This window comes from Rutilus rutilus, assembly GCF_951802725.1.
Source record: "Rutilus rutilus genome assembly, chromosome: 22".
In the NCBI taxonomy this organism is placed as follows: Eukaryota; Metazoa; Chordata; class Actinopteri; order Cypriniformes; family Leuciscidae; genus Rutilus; species Rutilus rutilus.
This window is the reverse complement of record NC_140227.1, coordinates 15434180-15442051: the sequence shown is the minus strand read 5'-3', so window position 1 is coordinate 15442051 and position 7872 is coordinate 15434180. Positions and strand designations below refer to the sequence as shown.

Sequence of the window (7872 nt, the reverse complement as noted above, 5' to 3'; positions counted from 1 at the left end):
TAAAGTAAATATGAAATTTTATGGTTGGTATAAATAAAAATGTATTTATATAGAGGATTATTCTATTACAAGAGAGGTACAAAGCAATTCATCAAAAAAAAGAACAGAAAATAATATTTGTAATATACAATGCCAGGTTTATTTGACAACTAGATTAGGAAGCTAGCTAGAGAAGAGGAAAAATGCAGATACGTTTTGTGTGTGTATACCTAATATTTCTTAAATATATTTTGGTTTATATATATATATATATATATATATATATAAATATAGCCTATATATATATATATATAGCCTATATATATATATATAGGCTATATATATATATATATTATTGCTATCAAATTGATTAATCACGATTAATCGCGTCTGACATATAACCTTGTTGTTTTTATAATATATGTGTGTCGTGTGTGGGCGTGTGTTTGTGTGTCTGTGTTCATGTCTGTGCATATATATATATATATATATACTGTATACAAACCCACATACACACACACACACACACACACACACACACACACACACACACACACACTCATATTATAAATGCGATTAATCGATTTGACAGCACTAATATGTGTGTGTGTACAAATGAATAGGAATTATGCATATGTAAAGTGATTGTGGGAATTTTTTTTTTTTTGCAAAATGTGAATAATAAAGTGCAATGCTTCCCATATATTTTCATTAGGTTGTGTGTCTAATCAAACTATATTTTTGGCATAAATTTGGTAGTTTGGTAGTAAACTAGCAAAATTAGACAGAAAGACTGTATCCTCGAAAAAGTAAATACAGGTTTTCAATGAGAATAAATGTTGCTTGTGATGATGGCCACAATGTGTTTTGTTTGGTGAATTATAGGCGGCAGAGATCATACAACCAAATCTAGAAACAAAACTCCATGTCAAATCTTATGTGTTTTTATAGTAATAATGTTAATAATAATATAATATTTTTGTTGACTTATTTGCAATAAAACAGTAGTTTGTTGTATCACCATTTGTCCTCCGAAGATCACTAAATTAAGGTTTGTATTAGCACTCGATTTTATAAAATTACGGTGCATTAGTTTCATTGAAATATAATTGCCTTTTAAAGCAAACAGAGGGGGTCAGTGTACTAGACAATTACAAGAGAGTAGTTCTTGTGTCAAAGTACCATTTTAATCTTTTCTCTGTTAGTGTTTTGTCTCCATGATAATGAACCACAATTCTCAAAATAACAGAGTATGACATCTAATTCCCAGCATGCTCTTTTGTTTGAATGTGCTTATGCTATGTCTTTTGTAAAATGTTCAAATTTGTAGTTTTTACCTGCCAGGGATTTAATGTAGTATTTTAAAACCGACAAGGTTTTTTTTTTATTTTTTTTTTATTTTTTTATGCCCTTGGGAAAGTACGATCCTGAAAAAATAAATATATTTTTTTCTTTCAGCAGGTGGATTTGAGCCATATAAAGTATTTCTATTGTAGGCTTTTTATAAAACCTTTAATAAACCTGTCAGTGTGCTTTTGAGGCCTGGACAGACTACAACTATTGTCAAATGCTGACTTTTGGCACCTTCTAAACCTCTAATCAGGCTTGTACGGGGAGCCTTTTTGTCCCACGGTGACAAGCTTTCATTGCTTTCACATTTCCACTGGGCAACAACTAGTTTGCGGGGGAAAGAATATACCACGCAAACACCTTTAACCAAAACAGCCTTTCTGGTCCAAACATGCATTTTAATTATAGATGCTCCTGGGCAGCAAACCCACACACACAGATTTGTTTAATATTCACTAATCTCTCCTGCCTTTGCCTCCCACGTTGTATACACTAATGGCCACTGAAGCCTGCAGTCCCTGAGCCAGAGCCCTACACTAAACACTGACACCCATCCTCTCCCTGCTTTGTTTCCAGCAGCTCACAGAGGAGTTTCTTTTGTGCCACGCTTCGAACAATCGCTCTTGATCCGGCCTCCCTGTCTTTCTCTCCTCCTGAATCCCGATGAAATTTATCAGTGTCCCTTGTGAGGACCAGATGGCTGCCCTGCTCTTGTTTTCAAGGCTTCGGATGCAGCTTTGTTTGTTAGTGCAGCCATTGAAACCTCAGCCATGGGAGAGAGTCCCAGTCTCCATCTTGTTGTCTGCAGCTCCACAGCAGAAATATTCATTATTATTTTATTTAGTTTATATATCATCAGTGTTTACTGATAAAAAGTTGGGGTAGGAGAATGAATATTCATTTTAAAAACCAACTAAATGGAGTTCAAGCACAATGGATAGATGGTTGGTTGGGTGGGTGGATGGATGGTTGGGTGGATGGATGGATGGATGGATGGATGGTTGGATGGAAGGATGGATGGATGGATACTGTGGATGAATGGAAGGATGGATGGATGATACTATGGAAGGATGGATGGAGAGATACTGTGGATGGATGGATGGATGGATGGATGGATGGATGGATGGATGGATGGATGGATGAATGGATGGATGAAGTGACTCCGACCCTTTAAAAGGAAAAAATGTGTTTGGTATTCAATAGGAGTGGGGGGAAATCAATATTATTATTTTTTTTACCTCATGCTGCTGTATCAATATTCTCTTAATAAGAATCAATCTCTGGGTCCAAATATGCCTGCTTCCACACTATATAGTCGGAGAAAAACAGTATAGGAAACAAGTGATATGTCCAAATTAAAATATTTATAAAACAGTTGACAAAATACCCGAATGACTATACACTCTTAAAAATAAAGGTTTTCACATCAATGCCATTAAGGAACCATTTTGGGTTTCCCAAAGAACCCTTCAGCGAACAGTTCTTAAAAGAACCTCTTTTTTCTAGTGTGAAGAACATTTTAATAATCTAAAGAACCCTTTTCCACTATAATGAACATTTTTTGCAATGAAAAAGGTTTCGTGGATTATAAAGGTTCTTCACAGAACCATTATAGTGTGCAACAGTCGGGTTCTGTAAGTAAAAACTCTATTCATTTTCTCCATAAGGAAATTTATTTTGAACGATAACTTATAAACCTTTAAAGACAGACCTACTGTGAGCTATGAGGTTGTTAATCCATGGTATTTGCTTCTGCTGAAGCCATCAACACGCATTATTTCAGCTTATTTTTAAAACAATCATGTTTAACAGTGAAATTCCTGGTGAAAAACTACATTACCCATGATGCTGTGCAGAAAAATTACACCAATCAGAGAGCCGAAAAAAGCAATTTATTTTTAAGAGCAAACTACTTCTGGTGAGATTCTGAAGTGTGCATCCACTGGACGTTATACTATCACCATGAGTGGATTTTGTAAATGGAAGTGAAGCAATGCAACTGCAACTGCAACTAACTACACAAAATCATACTCTCTCTATATATATATATATATAGTATGATTTTATGTAGTTAGTATGAATGAAATTTCTGACGCACTATATACAACATGTGGTCACTGTCATGTTTTTTTTAACAGACATGGAGCAAGTTTCAAACCAAATGTAGTACCTACTCAGGCAGTATGCGGTTTCTGACGCATTTCATATTTTTAGCTGAGGATTCAGTTAAACCACCAAATTTCCTCATCTAGTATGAAGTGATATTTGTGATAAACAGATGTTCGAATGGAAAGGAGAAAAGGCGAAAGGACAAGAGAAGATAGGAGGAGAGTCCTTCTGCTCAAGGCTTTTACACACTTCGAGGTTTGATAAGATTACAACCAAACAGACACAAACCCTCCACCCTAAACACTGTGATTGTGTTAGGACACAGAACGAGAGTAAGAAGTGAGTGTCAACAGAGCCAAAGAACACAACGGCTGTATTTAAAACCAGCCTTTCTGGCTAGTCGCTCAATGACTTAACAGACAGCGTTTTTGTATAAAACCTCCAAGGCGCCATAACATCAATAGTGATTTACAACAAATTCAAATCAGCTTTAGCAATAACCAATTGAATATTCAATGACTACAAGTTACGTTTAAGATTTAAAAAACTGATATGGACATTGTTATTTTTTCCACTAACCGCAGAAACTGTCTGTGCTGCCTTTAAAAAGCAACAAGATAAAGGCAACTTGAAGCCTTTCTCTGTGTACTGACAGCATTTTTCATACACGGCCAACATGATTGCTATGGCAACCAAATTATTTTTACATCTGGTCATGTGATTAATCGAATAATCATATAATCATGACATTTAGCATTTATTTTGGAGGCAACCGCACCCCTCCCCCATCCCATATAACACATAACAAGGATTAATGCTGTTCAACCAGCAGCCATATCACCCTGTAGCCAAAGACTGGTTGCCCACTGAAGCTATGCTGGGCTGAGCCTGGTTAGTACCTGGATGGGAAACCTCCTGGGAAAACCAGGTTGCTGCTGGAAGAGGTGTTAGTGAGGCCAGCATGGGGTGCTCACCCTGTGGTCTGTGTGGGTCCTAACGCCCTAGTTTAGTGAATGGGACACTATACTATGAAAGAGCACCGTCCTTCGGATGAGACGTAAAACCGAGGTCCTGACTCTCTGTGGTCACAAAAAAATCCCATTTGGCATCCTGGCCAAATTTGCCCAGTGACCTCTGTCCATCATGGTCTCCTAATCATCCACATACATACTAATTGGCTTCATCACTCTGTCTCCTCTCCACCTATAAGCTGGTGTGTGGTGGGCGTTTATATGGCTACCATTGCATCATTCAGGTGGGTTCTGCACATTGGTGGTGGTTGAGGAGATTCCCCTTATGTAAAAGCGCTTTGCGTGCCGAGAAAAGCGCTATATAAATGTAATGAATTATTATTATTATTTAATTCTTGAATTACTGTAATCATGATATTCTACTCAGAGCTGTTCACATTCTCATTTTAAGAAATGACTTGTTACTATGGCAACACTCACAGGGCCAAAATGGGTCCATGTGTTGTTGTTGACAGCAAAATATTTAATCACTACATTTTTGTTAGTTCCCCTTTAAATGTTTGTGAGTTCCCCTTTAAATGTTTGTGCAACATTTTTAAGAACAAAAAAGCACACCAGGTAATAGTGGCTATAATAAAATAGTATATCAAACAGAAATATGTGTAAAAAAACAACCTTTAAAGGGTCACCCAAAAATTAAAATTCTGTTATCCTTTACTCACCCTCAAGTGGTTCCAAACTGGTATGAATTTCTGCTGAATACAAAAGAAGATATTTTAAACAATATGGGTAACCAAACAGTTAACGGTAGGGACTGACTGACTTCCATAGTATGGAGAAGTAGAAAAACATACTATGAAAGTCAGTGGGGCCCATCAAGTGTTTGGTTACCAACATTCTTCAAAATATCTTATTTTCTGTTAAGAATAAAGAAATTCATACAGGTTTTGAAACAACTTGAGCGTGAGTAAATGATGACAGCGCTTTCATTTTTGGGTGAACTATCCCTTTAACTGTTAAGATTGCTGCCATTTTGTCGCTATTTTACATGTCACAATGGTCAAGTTAATTATTAATTATAAGTTTGACGACAACGTACACTTTGTTTATTTACATTTTAAGAAAATGACGTGAACCTACCAAAAATCTGCATTTACATGTTAATTATCGTAAATTCAAGTTGCCGACCTAAATTGTGCAAACAAATCATTACAGCTATCGCAGTATAAGTAGCAAGTAAGTTAACGTTACATGAAAACAAACAAAACAACATGAATCGTCATTGTAATAATGACTACAAAAATGGCACATTAATACAAAATAAAATATTAAAACATTTAACAAAAATATTGTATGAAAAACCATTCAAATAACAAAAAAATACCAATATATCTTAACACCACAATATAGTATAATCATTTTTATTGTGTTATTACAATATACAAACATCGCCATTTATGTGTCAGAAACAGTCCCGTCGATTATGGGAGGGATAATCCTCGCTTAAATTATAGACCTGTGTCGCAGTTTAGGGTAAAATCCCGATCGAGATAGAACGAACAGGCATGTTATTGCGATATTCCTCCTTCAGTTTCAACAAAGCTGCAGAGACAACCGCCCAGGCCTCCCCCATTTTCGCTTGGAAAGTCACCTCTCCAGTGTTTGAGTGTCTGAAGCCGTTGGCTGCTCCTGAACCGTTTGGCTCTTTCTCCACTAGCAAACAGCCCCACAATGTACCTCAATCGCTCTTAAATCTATTTTTAAACGATTTTATTCCGCTCCACGCCGATGCGAACGGGACCGGACGCTTTTTTGGGAATTTATCTGACGATCTGGCGCCTCAAAGCAGCTTTATAACGCTTTGTTTGAGCAATATTTGACAAAATAGTCGAGGAGGAGGAAATTCCACACAAGCATTGAAAGGCAGTCCTCGCGCTCATCCGGGTATTAAAGTGAGTGTTTTATTAATTTTTACTCGTTATATCGATAGTATAGCAGCATATGTGCGTTATTGTACCTCTGTGTGTTTTTAATAATAATACATAGTGATTTATAATTTGGCAAGGGCATTTCTTTGGAGGATCTGACTGGGTGGGGGATGGGCAGCAGTGTGTGTGTGTGTGTGTGTGTGTGCGTGCGCGCGCGTAAATGCAGCACCACTTCAGATTGTTTGGTAGTTTAGATGTGTGCAAAACAATTTCATAAGACAACATTACTATGTAATTCTGACATTATTTTAAGTAAATTATGCATTACATTGAATTATTTGCATCTAATGTTATGTTCATTATTGGTGTATTTTAATATAATTTAATATAAGTTTATTTTTTAACGTCTATTCTGATGTGCATCATAAAATCTACTAAGCTGAAATGCTCTTCTATTATTCTGCTAAAGTGATGCACCTCTTAAAAACACTTGTGATGATTTGTGAGTTACAGTCTTTTGTTCTTTATTTAAAGACAAAGCATTTGAACATAATGTAAATTATAATCCATGTTTATAATAAGACTACATGAAGATCAGCACAAGCACATGACAGTGTTGTGGGCAATGCACAGTATGAGAGTGGGGGAGGGGAGCTCAACTCACATTCAGTGTTTGGATAAACAAGAGTGTGTGTTGAATGACAGGATCATGAATTTACAATTGTTTACATGTAAAGTGATATTTCTTAGTATGCACACTGATTATATACACTGTCATTGTCAAATAATGCAATGCATATGGCACCAAGATAAGATATGACTTGTGGTTTAGTTTTTTTTAGTTTTTTACATTGCAGTCATTTAAAGAGTACAGTTGTATTTTGGGTGTAAAATGCTGGTCTATGTTAGAAAAATGTGTGTGCTTGTGGTATTTGGATCATAGTATTAAGTCTACTGTGGGGGTGGGGAGCTTTGTAATGTGTGTGTGTGTGTGTGTGTGTAATCTGAAGGCCATGTGTGTCTGGAAACTCCCATTGTAATGGCTCACATGCAACATATTTAGATCACCAACCCCTAAAGTCATTTAGTATTGTGTGTTAGGTTAACCTAGCTAGTTTTTACACAACCTCCTCCGAAATTAGGCCTATGATAAATAATAATGCAGTAAAAATACAAATAAAGCTTTTTAAATTATAAGTACATTCTGTCTTAGATTCTCTTAGAGTCAGTCTTTGTTTGAAATCTGCATCTCTCTCTCTAAGTGGAAGAGTGGCACGGTTATGTAACTTGTGCCTGACTGAGAGTGGATTGAAGCAAGATGTGGGGGATGGGACAGACAGATCTGATCTATTGCGCTTTTTTTCCCCCCTCTTTCCCTTCCCCCTCTTTCTTTCCCTCATGGAGCAGAATCGCAGTGGGCCAGCCGGCGTGTTGAAACGTGACGTTTGCGTCTGTGCTCTGTTGCGATGCCGTTGACCCTGTTTCTCTTGAGCCTCAAGGTTGAGATGAGATGGGCAGATGGTGGTGTGAGCTTG

At 36.7% G+C, this 7872-nt stretch overlaps 1 protein-coding gene across 2 annotated transcripts in view; it reads left to right on the top strand.

The window, feature by feature from the left end:
• The first annotated feature begins 5929 nt into the window (after nt 1–5929).
• tbl1xr1a (TBL1X/Y related 1a) overlaps nt 5930–7872 on the top strand; it is a 65476-nt gene continuing 63533 nt past the window's right edge. The window contains exon 1 of one of the 2 annotated variants that reach the window (XM_084394585.1): nt 5930–6361. The gene's annotated coding sequence lies outside the window, so the exon portion shown is untranslated. The remainder of the gene's footprint in view (nt 6362–7872) is intronic. The other variant, XM_084394586.1, reaches the window with a different exon arrangement.